This window comes from Chelmon rostratus, chromosome 2 (genome assembly GCF_017976325.1).
Source record: "Chelmon rostratus isolate fCheRos1 chromosome 2, fCheRos1.pri, whole genome shotgun sequence".
Classification (NCBI taxonomy): Eukaryota; Metazoa; Chordata; class Actinopteri; order Chaetodontiformes; family Chaetodontidae; genus Chelmon; species Chelmon rostratus.
In genome coordinates, this window is record NC_055659.1 from 24409871 (window position 1) to 24427290 (window position 17420).

General features: G+C 42.8%; 1 pseudogene; it reads right to left on the bottom strand.

The window, feature by feature from the left end:
• Positions 1 to 10336, bottom strand: part of LOC121617849 — a 195450-nt pseudogene extending 185114 nt beyond the window's left edge.
• Positions 10337 to 17420: the final 7084 nt, after the last annotated feature.

The following is a 17420-nucleotide window of genomic DNA, read 5'->3' on the forward strand; positions in this document are numbered from 1 at the left end:
CTCTCTCTCTCTCTCTCTCTGTGTGTAGCGTATGTCTCTCTCTCTCTCTGTGTGTAGCGTATGTCTCTCTCTCTCTCTTTCTCTCTCTCTCCTTCTCATCCTTCTCCTTTGCTTACTAATGAGCCATGAGATTGACAGCTGGATTACTGGGCTGGTTTGTAATCCTTTAATTTCTCCATTTAAGATAATCACCCTCTGGATTGCCTAGGCTGCCTACAAACACATGCACACACAACACACACACAAATACACACAATGCACAAAATATACAGCGTTTATATATAAATAAATAACTGTGTGTTTATGCATATACAAAAATGAACAAGAGAACAGGGTAAAAAACAAGAGCACGCAGCCATCCTGATCAAATATAGATTCCAGGCTGAGTAAATCCAAAGGACAAAGTAGAGCACAAGCCGCTCTCTGGCGAGGGACCTTTTTGATATTAGAGTTTGCAGAACAAAGGCATCTTGACAGTGTAGTCTTTTAATTAAAACGATAGAATAGCAAAAGCCCTGTGGCTTCAGAAATGGCTGTATAGTACAATACAGAGTGGGCCTCTGGAGATGCATTTAGGAGCAGCTTAGAAGGATCTATGTGTTGAGTCAAGCTCAACGTAAATCATTTTGATTGGGCGGTGGTTTTCATCTCCTCCACCTCCTCCTCTGCAGACTGAGGATATGAGTGGAGAACATGTGAGGTCAAGTGGCAACACACAAGGTCAAACTGCCTGGCCGTAATTCATCAATAAAGTGGGGAACTATGTGTCACTTTGGGGCCCTGAGTCAGGAATGAGGAGCAGGTCCGGGAGCAAAACAAGGAAGCACAGCTGATCGAGAGAGCAGACCCTCACGGATAGCTCGTCAGTCAGTTAACGCAGAAAGTAAAATGTGCACATGATGGATGCAAAAACTGTGCTGAGTATCACTTGGTTTCAAGTCCTGTTCAAGTGATCCCGCTAAAACACACACGTCATGTGACTGCTTTGAAAGGATGATGTTGAAGAAGGCCCTCAATGTTTAATCTTCAGTGTGGGGCAGTTTACAACACGTTACAGTAATGTGATTACTTTGTTCAGTAATGAGTAGTGTAAAGGATTACAGCTTGAAATTCTCTAATCACAGTAACTAATCCCAAGAAGGATGCAATTCTTTGAAGTTTGGGAGTCAGCTTGTTTGCTGTCTTAGCTGGAGACTGACGGAGGGTCGAGATCAGCTTGGCCTCTGTGTGTTTAGTGGGCAAACCGCCCTGGTGCATGTTAGCCTGGCTCAGGAGATGAAGGTTTGGGGAGGCAGTTAGAGAAATATGACTCCCACTTACAAGAAGCAGCTTCAGGTGATTCCAAAGTTGTTTTATTTCCATGTTGTCTGAGACCACACTGAGGAATCACCTCGTTTGGAACCCGCAGCTTTAATGTGAGGGCAGGATTTCTGAAAGCGGTGTGCATTTGCCCAGGCTAAGCTAGCTGCTGGATGGTCATTTTATCCCTCCGATCTGTAGGCTGCCTGCTTGTTAAACCACAAAATCTCTTGTATCTGTTTCTACTCCCGTACTCCATGTGCGGGTGCGGAGGACTTGCTGTTTAGAGGAACCTTTGACGGAGCTGAGCTGATGTGACACATTACTTCTGCTGCTAAGTAGTTGGTAAAGTAATGTAGCTACTTTTGTAATCAGAAATTTGTAATGAGTGATTGATTCAAGTAACTTTCCAAAAACTGTTCTTAATCCTGTCCTCAGTCTCCAACTCACCCCCTCCTCCTACCTTCTTGGTTTGCAGGAGGATGATTGGCTGATCTGAGGACGTGAATGAGCAGATAGGGATCGACGGGAGAAACTAGCTGGTAAAAGTCACATAGGTAGTCTGTGGTCTACACAGTATGTGATTTTTTGCTTTTTATTTCTCAGTGTTTTTTATTTCTTAGAGACTTAAAGCCAATCACAGCTTTGAAAAGCCACAACTTCAGACTCATGATAACAGAAATAAAAAATTGGTTCGAACCACGTTATTTTCTGACAGGTGAGTTTTTCATTGAGCTCTTACTCTCTTCTTTTTAGTCTCTTTCACAGGGCTGCTGTAGTCCTATTTTTATCTGAATTAACTGTAATAATTATTATCTATCCAATAATCCACCTAAATGACACTGACATGTGCAGCGTCATGACAATACAAAACAGGCAGGATAACATGCAAGTGAATAAATTGAGCTGAAGAAACACTACTTCAATACTGAGGACCTGATTTGTATTCAGATGCATGTAAATCCTGCAAGCTCAGAGGAGGTGGGAAAACCTTTGTAATGACCTGGCAGATTCTGGGTTACACTTCCAGCTAAAAGGTGAAACAGAGGTCTCCTAGTGGGAAAATTGTTCACTTCTGAACTGCAACAAAAAAAAAAAGCCAATAAAGTCTTAATCAAGGGCACGATCATTACAGTGCACTGAGATGCAAAGTGCTAATACACATTGATCATGGAGGAGGGTGGTCAATTAAATAAAGGTTTTCGATAACAAATGCAAATACCAGTCAGAGAATACAGGGTCATCAATGGTAGACACAGTGTTCGTCACTTCAAAAGGCTGCTTTTTGCTACTTTCTTTGACAGCTGATGAAAAGAGAGGCACCCATCAGGAGGCTCAGAATGTAATTTGGAGACAATTTCTAAGGAATAAGAAAAAAAAACATCACTTTAAACTTTGTCCATGAATATTTTTTCAACATTTGCCCTTGTCTCAGCTCCAGAAATACAGTAGTAAGTCTCTAGTTCCTCATCCAACACAGTCTCTTTCTTATCCGTTAATCCCTTGCCAAGGACTCTCTTTTTTGGCTAACACCATCAAAAGTGCCTAGTTTCTTCTTTCTTCCTTATAATAACTCCATGATTTAACCCACAGCCGCCAGCTCTTGCAGATGCAATCTGAGGTCTGATAATATCGCGGTTGGCTCTGTTTGAAGGTCAGAATTCAGGGCACAATTAGCTCACCTCTTTTTTTTCAGTCGGAAGTGTAGATCTACTGCATAATCTCACCCAGCAGAGTGCAAACAGAGACCGTGCACGGCGATTTTGAAAATGCAGCAGAGAGTCTCAGCGCATCCTCTGACAGCTTCTCACCGTCTAATGCAAGGAGGTTGACATGAATCATGCTCGTCTCTCACTGGGCACCAGATGGGAAAGCAATGAAGCTATCTGTGTTGTAATGAAGCTCCATGAGAGCACATGCCATGACCCAAAGACCAAGCATCAGACTAACACTAATACCATAGCATAGTGAGAGGGGCTCAGCGGAGATCATGCACTAGAACTAATAAAATTCACATGGAAGGCCTGACAAGAGGCAATAATATTTCTGCTGACAGCCGTTTTCCCATCTATCAAAACCCCTTTTTCTACTTAGTTCCTCCACTGAGGAAATGACTACAAAACAGGATGAAAAGCATTGTGCTGTGGCATGTACTATATCTTGGGTGGCTTGCTTGATGGAATTGGCTCAGCACGTATGTCATGTTGTAGGGAGTATGAGGGATACAGGAGCGTAGCTTGGTTTGGTAAGAAGGCGGGCGAGATAAAGAGAAATGATGTGGCTCATCTTCTGCACCTGTATTCTATCAGCTCGCCACAGACTGCAGGTCCTGGCTGCAGAGATGAAAGACTCTCTGGAGGACAAGAGAGACGTTCGTGAGTCAGATGGAAAATGGCATCCCGCTTATCGAATGCCTGGAAACGTAATCCCCCCCTCCTCAGTTCTTGGGTCTGGACGTACTTATGAAAGCCCTGTCACTTTGGATAGTAGGTTAGGAGTCAGAAGTTCTCCACAGCACGGCGAACACCGAGCTGGCTGTTTCAAAGCAGATATGGCTCCTTGCCAGATTTCCCTGCCGTAGTCTAATTGGGGTCACGTTACAAGTCATTTTGGATGTGTAACTTTTAGAGATGGAATTAAACAATAGGAAATCCATGCCGAAAGCACATAGCTGATGGAGGCGTGATCCTCCCTAAATTAATCTTTTAGATTAAAGTACGGTGTGTGCAGTTTTTTTCCCTGCATGGACTGCAGCAGTTATAAAATAACTGCAATGGAAAGACCCCATTTTAAATTAAAAGCCCCGAGATGAAAGAAGCAGGGAAAAGACTCCCAATTGTAGATTAGTTTTTCATAGAGCAAGTTCATCTCCCATAATTCAGGAGACATCACAGGCAACTGAAAAGGAAAACAAGTCCATTCTCTTTGAAAGGGCAGCGTGGCAAAGTGGCAAAGCAGGGGCTTTATGAGAGGACACCGTGGGCTTGCTCCAAGAATACACACCTTTTGTGATGCTCTCTGCCACAAAACATTACGGTGTCGTCATTATTTTTTATCTCATTTGCCTACAACAAAGTGGCCCTCTGCTGCATTTCTTAAACCTGTCTCCAAAACAAGGTTTCTGCAATCCGGTAAATCCATCAAAGTAATTTTCTTTGTCATAAAATCTTGGCGGCACAAAGCAAAATATGCAGCCGACAGGCGGTAAGTCACACAGAGCAGTGTTGTTCGCTGTCTCTCAGGGCTGGCGAGGGGCAAAAGGTGAAACTCATCACTGCTGCCTTTTCAAATATGCATTGACAGTGACTTAAAGAGACACTATCCTGACTGAACTGCATTTCAAATCAATTTCTTTTGTGCTGAGGCCACATCCCCTTGTCCGTGTTCCTAGGTGTCTGTTCCGGCTCTTGCAGCGAGGTGATGGTTTACACAGCGATGTGCAATCACTGGAATATTTCTTTTCATGGCTTATCTGCCCGCAGCGGGAATCTGCACGGACCACGACTCAAGGCCAGGCTGTCTGCCTGCCTGTGTGCCACAGCCTCCCTCCTCCAATCCCGACCCAGCTCTCAGACAAACATCTCCATGGGAGCATGGGATGATTTATTCAGCTCAACTTAGCGGCAGCACAGAGATTTGCGAGTTAGTTAAACAAAGGTCTTCTACGGTCAACCACAAAGCCATAACAGCCTTTTTAACCTATAAAGGCAGTGAAGAATGGCCAAAGGGGGCACTGAATGATGCATTACGATTTAAAAATGACCTTTCAAATCTTGACTGGACGCTTTACATTACCTGCAGAGAACACCATAGAGAAGAAGCAAAGTTAGCAACATTTCAGCAACATGTTGTGTTTTTCTGGCTCTCATTTCAGTCACTGCTGTTGTGTTTTTGATTTTTATAATGCATTCTTAAATCAAGGGAGTGTCATTGGTTTCCATTTATCTCCATTTTTTCCAATAAAAAAGCATGCATCTCCAAGTTTATGTCTGCCGCGCTCCTGTCAGTCTCTCTCCTTCCTCTCTGCATGTGTGTCTGCGTGATTGTCTGAATGGAGACAGGTGCGCTGAAGTCAGACCAGAGTGCCACCAGCTGCATCCCATCCTCTAATAAAGCCTCCTACGAAGACTCAGCTCTGTCACATCCACCTGTCCAGATCGTGGCCTCTGCACCAGTCGGTCTATGCTTCAAGCCACTTTTACCTCATTAACATGTTGTAGCCTGTCATTAGCCTCATACTATTCCTCCTGTCTCTGCAGTTCCGTCAGCCCTGCACACCTGCCTCGGACCCTAGGTCAGCCCAGCAACTCATAAATATCATCCTGGTCTCTGTGTGTCTGCGCTTGGGTTCACCAGTTAGCCCCTTAACAAAAGCGGAGGTTGGGACCTTTACTGGGTCATAATATAAATGTGCAAGGTTACAAAAGATTGGAGTTTTACTTCTTAAGGACTCTAAAAGCCTTAAAATGAAACACATTATGGAACATAAAGTCCTGGTTGGACCGCTGATGTGCGTTTTTGACCGAAAGGGTCACAGGCCAAAAAGGTAGTGAGCCCGTGAGGAAGCATTACATGATCCTTTGAGGGTGGAGAAAATTCCTCTCCCTCGTTAGGCTCTAAGATAAATTATAAATGCTGTAAATGCTGTATCTTATTCTGTTATCAGTGCTTTCATGCAGTAATGCAGATGAAATTGCAGGTCGGGATGCCCCAATAGCCCAGGGGGTGAAGGCATCTACCATGAACTGCAACATCGCTGCTCCACGTCCAGCTGGAGACATATGTCCCATGTCATTCCCCATCTATCTCAACCCTCGTTGTCTGTCCTCCCTCTGTTGTCGACTCTACAATTACCCCATAAAATTAAGTTAAATAAAGTTTACACTTTATTTCCAGGTAAAGAGGACTCCACCCAGACAAAAATAATAAAGGCAGAAAGAGGTAGCCAAGCTTAACCAAGTGTAAAGTCTATACAATGTTGAGTCAACACTGAAATGAATACAAAACAAGTGAGAAAAATGGCTTTCCAGCACAATCAGCTGCTGTAGATTGCCTTCATTTTGAGACATGTGTCTATAATGTGATGTTTGCTGCTGCTGTTTGTGCATGAAAAAGATCTGATTGATCGAAACGCTGCACGGAAACAGTAAACAAAGAAACATTGTGGCAGAAGAGACACAGGGTGCAAGTTCTACTTTCTGACATGACGCTTCAATGAAGGGAACACTTTCAAACATTGAAAGCACTATTGTGTGCACTGGAAAACGGCAGCCGCACAATGTGACAACCAGGTGCTCGCAGCTATAGCGGCAAGGAAAATAGTTCTAACACATTCAATTAGCCGAGATTGGTGTTAATGAATTTGACATCAGAATTATCAGCTATTCACTTCAAAACTACCCACACTCCATTAAAACAATAAAGTGGAGGAAAAACAACTCCCCCTTTTTACCTCAGCATGAAAAGAGCTGCAGTTCACACATTGTTCAGTGACTGGAAACAGAGGCCTGGTTCACACTGCACCTGCTGGACCACAGCTCTTTAGTCCTTCCCCCATCGCTCACTGTCCATCTCTCCAGGGAGACAACAGCCACGGCCCACAGCGGTCCAGCAACCCCCTAGCCAGCTCCGTAGCATCCCAGTCCCTCCCTCATCTCATCCCGGCACATTCATTTTCTTGGAAAGTGACAGTTTCAGGTTATACAGTACATATTGTGGCGTTTGTATTAAAGGCTTCCTCCCACTTTCTATCCCGCTGTACAGAAAACAGACCTTCAGTAAGGCTAGCCGCTGCACATTCATCATTGCATGAGGGTGCACGTTGCTGAAGCCCATATCCGTTTGAGTGGCCAGTTGGGAGGACAGCATGGCTCTCAGATTGATTTTCCCAAAGAACAAACACAGAGACAGACCAAATGAAAGCGAGAGACTTGAAGCACAGGTAATATGGGATCAAAGCAGGAGCTGATGCAGAACATAAACTATATCAAATTGATGCAGTTGAGCTTTGCCGTAGCTTCTTTTCGAGTTAACGTGTTAGCAGATAATATGTACGCCGCGATGCCCCCCCAGGACACATGCGCGTATAACACAAGCAAGACACAGAGGAGGAACCAGCACACGTTATCTGTCACACATCATATCACCCTCTGTTAGCACTGTTTGGGTCAGTGAGGATGCCTCAGCCCATTTCCAAACAGGCAGAAACCTTGAGCCCCTTCAGGCAAACTCGCTCCCCACTGACCAGCTGCACTGTCCTTGTCAGCCTCCTAAATAACAAAATAACCTCCAGAATAATTCAATTGTTTTGCTCACAGGCAGAAAATGCTCAAACAGCTGTTACAATGAGAATGCCATTTCCTCCTGGCAAACAGTATTTCACGTTACAATAGACAAATATTTGGCTATAAAAGCAATACTATAAAAGTGTCAGGGGAGAGCTAAGCTTATTGTGCACTGTTGTTGAGATGTGTGAGTATCAGTGTGGAGTAGGAAAACAGAAACAGGAGGAAGCGTGTAACAGCCTAAATCTTGGGCCCATTTTACCAAGTCCCTCGACTTATATAGCAGAAATCCACAGTGTAGATATGAAAATCTGCAAAACGCCGAAGCACTCATGTTGGGGGTAATTTCATCATGTTGCAGTTGTAGTTTAGAGGTTTAGATATATTATATATATTATAGACGTATTTGGGGACCCGTGGATGTGAATGAGAGGGATTTTTTTTCCATTATGGCAAAGATTCACCAGCAAATGGAAAAGACACGCTGAAGAAACTACAGCATAATTTCAAATGGGAGGAGATGAACCTCACAGCAGATTCAGTACACTGCCTGCTCCAAAAAGAAATGGAGCGAATAAAAACAGAATTGAATTCCTCTGGAAAAACAGAAAGAGTGAAAGGGCTGGAAAATGTATTACAATGAACAGTGGGAATAAATAAAAGTTCGGGGCTTCCAGCTGCAAACATGCAGAGTAGGCAACAGGCCATTTAAATGAGTCCGCCTGCTGCTTAGTCAGTCAAAAAAGAAGAAATGTATTGGGTTTTTTACTGAAATCAGTGTCATTTAGGTGCTTCATTCATCAATGAAACTCCATATCAAATGACAAGTCTTGAGCAGAAAGCATTACACGCCTTGTGTCACGACAGGTGTAGTCACATCGCAAGACTTTTTCAGCCAAAGCTGCATCACAAGTGTATCTGTCTGCTTGAATATATGCACGTCTGTGCTTATGCTGCACAGCCACAACCAGAGTGAGTTCTGACCTTCTTTAGGAGAGTCACACACAATAATTTATGTCCACACATTGACACACACTCAATCACACTATGAGATTGGGGACAAATCTGGGCAGAGAAGAGAAAATATCATCAGTCAATAAATGGGATCCAGCAGCGGCAGACTTACCTTTGAGAATGCTCTGACCGTGCAGCAGATCTCTTGAGACAATCACCGTGTAGAAGTTCTGGGAGAAGCCTGGTCTGCATGGGGGTTTGAGAGGCTGGCTTGCCTTGCTCCCCTGAGGAATAAAACAAGACGAACTATTAAGCATTGGCAAATTGACTCGCGGCCACGGGGTCACGAGCTGATCCCACCGCCTTTTCACACTGATATTGAGCCTCACAGCCTCTCTGACTACACCACGCTGCACATGCAGCCGTCACAGTGTGGAAGTCCACATCTGGGGCTTAAGACAGCAGCCTTTATTCACTGCAGTGAAACATCAGGTCTCATGAGAGACACGGAAATACCGAAGACTGAATAAATTCTGTTAATGAAGGCAATGATGATGATCATCATCGTTATCACCATTACAGATGTTACCATCATGATCATTATATGTTGAATCACGTAAAAATTATGAGAGGTTAATGGCATGACCATTATACCGATGATGACTACAGCTAGCAGGAAATGTGTAACCCAAACATACATGCTGCTCGCTGACTGGAGTGTGAGAGCAGGAGTGCACAGAGAGTGAGAGTGTGTGTGAAAGGGACCACAGATAGAAGCCAAGTGCATTAAATTATAGTGATATATACAAGCACAGTTGCAGGCACACAGTACACACACGCAGCGTTTCATTCTGCACAGAAAGCACTTGCAGCGATACACCTCATTCATCACATCATTTTATGTTTAAGAAAATATACTGCAGTTTGTTCCATTATATTGGCAATGTTTCCCAGACTGGGTGTCAACAAAGCCTAACAAACGACATCTGCAATGATTTGGGAAATAAAGCTGCTTTTAAGAGAATTATTGCACAAGTTTGACAATAAAGTAAGATAAGCTTATCATAAATGCTGATTTGCTCCTTAACTCATCCTTCTTAAATAAGCGCTAAACCAAATAACCAAGTCGCCAACTGAGCCATAAAACCCAGCAACGTAGAAAAGGAGAAACGACAGTGCGTAAATGTGCGTAAACGAAGTTGATCGCAGGCAACAGAACGAGAAGCCCCTCCAGAAAGCTCTGTCCCCTGCAATAATGCACTGCAGTTGATTCAGGGGAGAGGGTGGAGGGGCTAACGAACAGAGTTGTCTGTGACTTTTCACACCACACCTACACAAAAATATTCTTGACCTTAAACGTCGCCCTATTAAGCTCGATTACACGCATCATGTTGCCTTTAGCGCAACGCTGCGGGGGGAAAGTGAGCCTCTCGCAGCCACTTTCGAGGGCGCATGCAGCGCGCTGCGAAGCCCAAGTAAGCACTACAGCAGTGCAGCACTTCCACTGTACAGTCAGCCGACAAGACATGAAGAAATTAACTCATCTTACCGAGGATGCGCCCACAAGTAAGGTGCACGCCAGGATGACGCAGCCAACGTTCATCTTTGCAAAACCGCGTGTAAGAAAAACAACGGGGGGGAAAAGCGATGAGTCTTCTTCGCCAAATACACCTCAGTAATTCCCGGAGCCCTGTTTCTTCTTCTCGGGTGCTGAGTGAGAGACCGTCTCTACTTGTCTGGCGCAAAAGTGCCGCTGAGACCGAGATGCTGCGCTCCGTCCAGAGGAAGCCGGTGCCCATTGGATAACGGCGTCACTACAACCCCTCCTACCGCACGGCGGACGAGGCACAGCAGCGTGCATCTGCGCTCCAAATGTCTCCCCGCGATGATGCCCGGACACTTCTGGGATCTATTGGCAGAAAAATGCATTTTCCAGGCTATTTAGATTCATATTTGAACTTCAGATGGAGCAAAGGCGGGTCTGGCGGTGTGAGTGACAACCAACCATCCGAGTCTTTTCATGTGTCCATCAGCTAACTGGAGTCTATTTCACACCCCAGTTACCCCCTCTGCCCCTGATCCACGGTATAAGTAAACGGCAAGAGCCGCCGAGTTATTAGCTTTTTATTAAGGCTGCTATGATAGACCACTGCGGGATAAGACTATGATGGTGAATCTAAGGTTCAAATAAAAGAAACTCCAGTGAATCAGCAGCTGGTGTGAAGATCTAGAGGAAATATGTCCATTTGGCCAAATCATTTGATCATAATATTTTCTTCATAAAATCAAAATTCTCCATGGAAAAAAAATGTTTCATGAGAGATTTTTTCTTTTCTTTTCTTTTTTTGCCACTATCTTTAATGTCTATCACTGTGCTAGAAAGGAGAATATATGACCAGGATTAAATATAAAACATTTTGATAGATTTTTTCACTTATTTTTACAATTTAAAATAGCCTTAAAGAAAAACTCCGGAAGGCTAATAACTTACTACTCTGAAATGAAGCCTGGTTAAAGTGTGAACTGTGTCTTTAACTGGTCTCACAATTTAAAAACAGTTGACATTTCCGAAGCCTCAGATCAGTGCCTCAATTTCCATATCTGAGAGGTCATGACAATTTAATCCCATCAAAAGGAATAGGACAGCACTGCAGTGTCAATCAACACAGCTCACTGTCTGCGCCTGTCACTGCCATTCACTTTGCTGCTTTATTTTCACTCACGCTCTCAACGCTGAAAATGGTTTACAGTTTCTTTCCTTTAAACGGTATCTTCAAAATAAACTGCTGGAGGCTGATAATTAAGGAGTACTCCTAGTCTGGTTGACTGCGGCTCAGTGGGTGTTTCTGTCCAGAGGGCAGGATTTTGTAAGGTCAGAGATATCAGAAATACACTCCACTCATCTGTCTTCAGAGCATTGTGCTTCTGTTTTTATTATACCCTGGAAAACTTGGCAGAGGAACCGAATGACAAGGATTTAAAACAGACGCCTTGTACAATAAACAATGACTCTAATAACTAATGTCACATCCCGGTATCAGTCATTTTCACCAGCCCTCGACGGGAAGGAGGGTTAAGAAGGGAAAGAACTCTGAGTTCCAGTGAGAAAATGTCTGAGTGTGCTGAATAAGGCGCATTCCTCAAGAGAAAGAAAGATTCTTGCCAGCAGTGTTAGCATACTTCCCAGCATTCAGCAGGCCATGCACATGCTGTTTTAACTTTAAACCTAATTAGCAACAACAGAGTACAGTGCAGAAAGTGACCATCGCCGGATGTCCCTGACCACCACCACCACCACCACCACTCTGTCTGCCTGTGCAGCACAAACACAATGATATTCATGAAATTACTGTTTTGCTGAATTAGTACCCTGAAGAACGCCCCGCTGATTCTCTGCTCAGTAAATTCCACGTGGCTTGGAGGTACCCTGCCAGTTTCGGAACGCAAGTGAATTATTCCTCTCAAGTATCGAGCATTTGCCTAATAAAAATACCATCTGGGCACTTGAAGTGAATTGGTTTAAGGCTGTGCTGAATTATTAAACAAATCTCACAAAATGGGTCCCAGTTCTCTTTTTATAGGGGCAAAGTCGTTACTGTAGGAACACCTTACCATACACTATACAGGCTGACAAATTCTACTTTCCATTTGTTATTTCATGAAATGTTTTTTTTTTCTATTCCAGTGCAGTAATTTGTGAAGAGTTATGTGTTTCTCTCAAGCGTTTCCTAATTTCTTGGTTTCCCTCTCTCCCTGCCTGTCTTCTTTCGGGCTCGGTTGGGCACCGTAAGACAAATTTATTAAGTGATAATACTTTCATTCATACATTTGCTTTGAGAACTGCATATTTACAACAGAACCAATTTTTTTTTCAGCTGCATTTATCACGGAGTTACAAAATTTGTAAAGGCTCATTGGGAATTTAATGATCCTGCTTGAATAAATTAGAGCCAACCAGTACACGATCACTTAGGTCTGATATCAGTATCATAATTAGGGAAGAAATTTAACTTACTAAATATTTATTTTCAATTTACACTTGTTGTTTAGCTTTAACCTTTTCATTCCCAGCGGACAAGGCGGCACTCCACCCACTGAGGCTTGCTCATCTCACTATCTGTCAACATCTGGCACGATCCTTCATGGTCCCATGAAATGAGTTATCACACTTGGTTCCATGTAACACCTGCACATCAATCATGGTTGTGACTCACTGTATTCAGTGGTGGAAGAGGAAAACGTCACTTTGTAGGTGAAAAATAAAGCTGTTTTATGATGTGATAATAGTTTAGCTTTGATTATTTGTTGTCATGGATACAGTAATGACCTTATGGTTTGGGACTGATTATGACTATGACTAAAGAAGCTGACTGTTGGTCTCCTGTGTTTGTGTTGTTGACCCGTCCATCCACACCGACCTCCTACCTCTGCTGACTTTACCGCTCTCTAATAACTTGACTTCCACCTTTGTCTTGGTCATAATCACGCATTAGAGTGCTTTGTCACTTGAACATTTACATATGCTGTTTCGGGACACTTCTCTTGGGAGGTTCGATTTTCACCAATTTGATTTATTGGTTATGAGGCAGTTCTGAGTCCATAATTTCTGTCAGTTTCAGCAAAAACCTGGCCCAGCTCACTGGTTGGTTGGGTGACAGTTTGAGCTCTCATATTTCACAACTAGTCCTAGATTCATGTATCATTGAAATTCTATATGTTCATAATCCATCAAACATCCTGAAGGCAGTTATCCACATGAAATGATTCTTCATTTCCAAGCAGCGCTGGTTATGAAAATGAGAGAGAGAGAAATGAGAGATATTGAAAGGCAGATTAATGGAAGCACTCCAACAGTTTTTTTTTGGCTGAGGACTGGAACTTAAAATTGTTTTTCTGTTAATTCTGATTCCTATTTGTAATTCCTCACTGCACCATTGTCATGCAGCAGATCTCAGTTTTCTAAGCTTCTTTGTGTTGAGCACTTTTATGTCACTGCCCTGTGCCTCTGGGTTAACAGAGTCACACTCACTGAGAAGGAAGGAAGAGTGTGCTGTTTAGCACTTTGTACCAGTTTTTTATGAATCTCTGCACGTGTCACACTTGTCATTCTTTGTCTTTATCAGTTAACCACTGCCAGTGTGAAACCCTGTAGTCTAATAATAAAGGCGACATTTTTTAAAGCTCATTGGATAGGTTTACTGTGTTTGTAGATAATTTGTCATAAGCCTGCCGACTCATTCTTAATTACTGTTATAGGCCTGTCATGCAGATGAATGTGGCTGATCAAATGAGAACCTAAAGAATTTATATCACACTTGAACAGTTAATTATACTTCACACACTGTGTCATACCCATGACCGTACAGTGAGACCCAACTTGTACGTGTGAATGTTGCTTTGAACAGATATATTCAGGCCATCAGCAGGGTGCAGCGATGCCACTGATGATGCAAACACGGCGACGCTGTCAGCTTTGCAGTGAAGCTTTCCTCGCCGCTGTCCAAGGAGAAAACCCAGACGTTTCCAGAGTTATGCGAAAGCACAGCAACATCGTCAAAACTCTCCACATTCATTTAGTCTCTCAGAGAGAGAATGCCATTTCAAAAATGAGGTGCGTTACAAAGAATTTTCGAGATATTTGAGGGCTTTTTTTCATACAGGTGATTCAAAGGAAAATATGGCAGCCGCTGGCAGTCCATCTAATGATGCGTTTCAAATGATTTTAGTGATGCATAAAGCAGAATTTCATTGAGCAGCTTTTCTTTGTCTACACTTCCAATATCAGTGGAAAATACTATATTAGTGCAACAGCTACAGTGCATTAAGTACTGCAAGGCCAACTTCAGTACTACTTACCGCATATTGTTTGGTCTTTTGCAAAAAACATATGGCGAGTAGCATGCTGTAGCAATAATTCATGAGTGTTTTTGTCCCTCGGTTGATGTGGTTTTCAGTATATGAATGTCAAATTGATGCACGCCGAGAAACTGAAGGAGGCGAAGGAAGGCAATCTCCATTAAACTACAACAGAAACTGCACAAAATCCACAATGCCGACCCGCTCAGACTTTCAGGAACCTCTGTTTTGTTTTCACCTCCTTCTCCCGAATGAATGAAATATTGATATGTGCACAACATAAATGCCTGAAGACCACAGGAAGCAAATGATCTATCAGTAAAAGACCAAAGTAAACATTTACTCAACACCTTGAGAGGGCCAAAGGACGTAAAATGAACTTTTTCAATTTCGCCCATGATCTGATTTTTTAATTTAATTAACATTATATGATATTTCTGAGCTCTGTCCCAGTGAGCTTCACACATATTTCAGATCCCTCTGCCACCACAGGGACTGGACAGTAGAAACAAGAAGAAATGGGTCTGTTTTTATCAGAGACTATACAACAGTAATGACACAAGGCTTCGGACTGCTCTCCATATTTAACACAGAGGGATGAGCCCCTGCAGATGCCTGTATCCCTAACCTTTTGACTGCCATTTCAATATACCATGATTGCCTGATAGGTGCACAGAGAGTGGCTTGACGGTGATGGATGACGGTGGATGTCATTTGATTTTCATTTGAACCGGAACATCAGAATCTACTCCGCCTAATTAACCTCTCTGTCTGTTTCCACTTGGCAGACTTCCACAGCCCGTGTGGAGAGGAAAAAGCTCTGAAGCAACTTGCCCACAAGATATTTCACACATAATTTATATTCTACCCAGGCATTTGTCACGTTAATAGATTTGTTAAGAAATTTTCTTAGAGACAAAGTGTAGCGCATGGTACCAACTCTGTCTTCTAGAAATACATTCATATACTAGCAATTTGTTTTTTCGATTGCAATTTTGTCAAGAAACACAATTGCTGCTTGTATTATTTTGCCTGTTATTTGTTTTTTTGTTTTCTAGTATAGAAAACATTTGGTTGAAGCCCCAAAGGGATGTGGTAGGGAGGCGATCAGGATGGACGTTGGATGCACAGAGAGCAGGACATCAGAGCATCAGTTTAATAAAGCAGATATGTGATGTTTCATCGGTCAGGTTACTGCTGACTTTCTACTTTTTAACCAAGAGCCTAATACTTTCTTATCAATAGCAAAGTACAGTCAGTGCCAAAATTAGCTAGGTAAAAGTTGAATCATGCTTAAGTTGTTAGGGATGAATATCTTATTTCAAGAGTGCGTCCTCGTCTTCTTGTCTTCCTGCTACAGCTTCCGGAAACGTATGCAGATGGCAGTTACAGCATCAGGTTTCAAATGACACCTCACATGACCAATCACGATCTTGCACATGAAGCCTCGCAAACAGAGAAGCCAATAGCAGTCTGAGTTGAACAGACGGTCCTCCTTCTCTTCTTCCGTGCAGAGATCGAGCCAATAGCAACAGATGACTGATGCTTCAAATAGCGAATGAAATTCTGGACATGCCGATATGCCAGTTAAGTGGGTTATTCACAGCTCCAGACACCTCAAATCAAGGTTTTCAGTGCTAATGTGGATTTTACACACAACTTGAACCATGCCTGTACTCCAAATTGATAAGAAGAACTATTAATTTACTTGGGTATGCCTGGATAGGCGTTTTAGGCTATTTTGTGCTGGTTTGGGGTTAAAATGATTACTGTAGCATCTGAGAGTCTAAGCAGCTGCTTATGGTCTGCTTATGGTCATTAAAGAACACACATTTCACGGCCCAAGTTAGAACAGTTTTAGTTATTTGGAGATTTCTGTGTTTGTGTTTTTCTCGGGGCTCTTCTCGCTGGTTTGAAGTGGGCGGGTCTTAGTTGCAAAAACATGACGTGACATCGTTCCATAGGCCTACCAGGGTTTCGCAGCATTTGAAACGAAACGTGATGAGAGCTGGTGAATTGTGTCGTTACTGGCAGTGAAACCTGATCAAAGCACGCCCACACAGGCCTGATGAAGACAATTAGCAGAGCTTTTACCTTTTCTCCAAACACAAAATTCAACTGCCGCTTGTTTAGTCATCAATGTTTAATGTTTATAAGATTCAAAGCCACATTTTCAGGGGTTTTGATTAACGCTGACAACATTAATTAACAATGTTTCCTCAGTATATATAAAAAGTAAGCACTACAGGCAGCACTACATTTCTTTCAAAACGTATTTGCTGTTGCTAATTAATAGTACATCTGGAAGACAGTGTTGATGGGGTTGGAAGTCTTTGAAGCAGGCTGAGATTTGAAGGCATTTTTAGTTTTCAGTAGATGAGTCCTCTTGGTGAAACTGCATTTACATTTTAAAAGAGCACTCTTCTGATTTCGTATTGCACTCCACTAACATTGTTTGACTCATGATGTACAGTTTTAAAGCAAAGCTGCAGAACCAAAGATATCGTCTCTTTTATTTCACACATTTCTCTTCCTTGTCAGAACCTGGTGTCTACAGTACCCCCAATACAACTCGACCGGCAGAGATTTTGGATGCGTTCTGCGAGTAGCGGCTAATGTAGCCGCTAGCCTCAGGTAGAGATGAGGAGCGGGTTACAGAGGTTTGGTAAGCTCACTTCTTTTTAACTCCACACCCCCAGATTTTTCTCGTTTTCAAACTTGCAGTCTTCAGCTCCAGCCGACGCTGGTTCACGGAGCGTCACAACACAGATGCAGTAGTGCTCCCTAACACCTGTAAACAGACTTTGATGTGCAAAATCTGTATCATTCCCTTTTCAGTGAGAAGCTGTAGGTGAGAATATATATATGGATGCAAATGTATGTTGTTTTGTGTGTATGTGTGTGGGCGTGCGTGTGTGTGTGTGTGCACTGATATTTAAATGTTTACAAAATATTCTTAGAAAGCCGACATACTCTCTAGAGGCACTATAATTACTTTTATTGCACACTGTGTAGTTGCATTAGGCA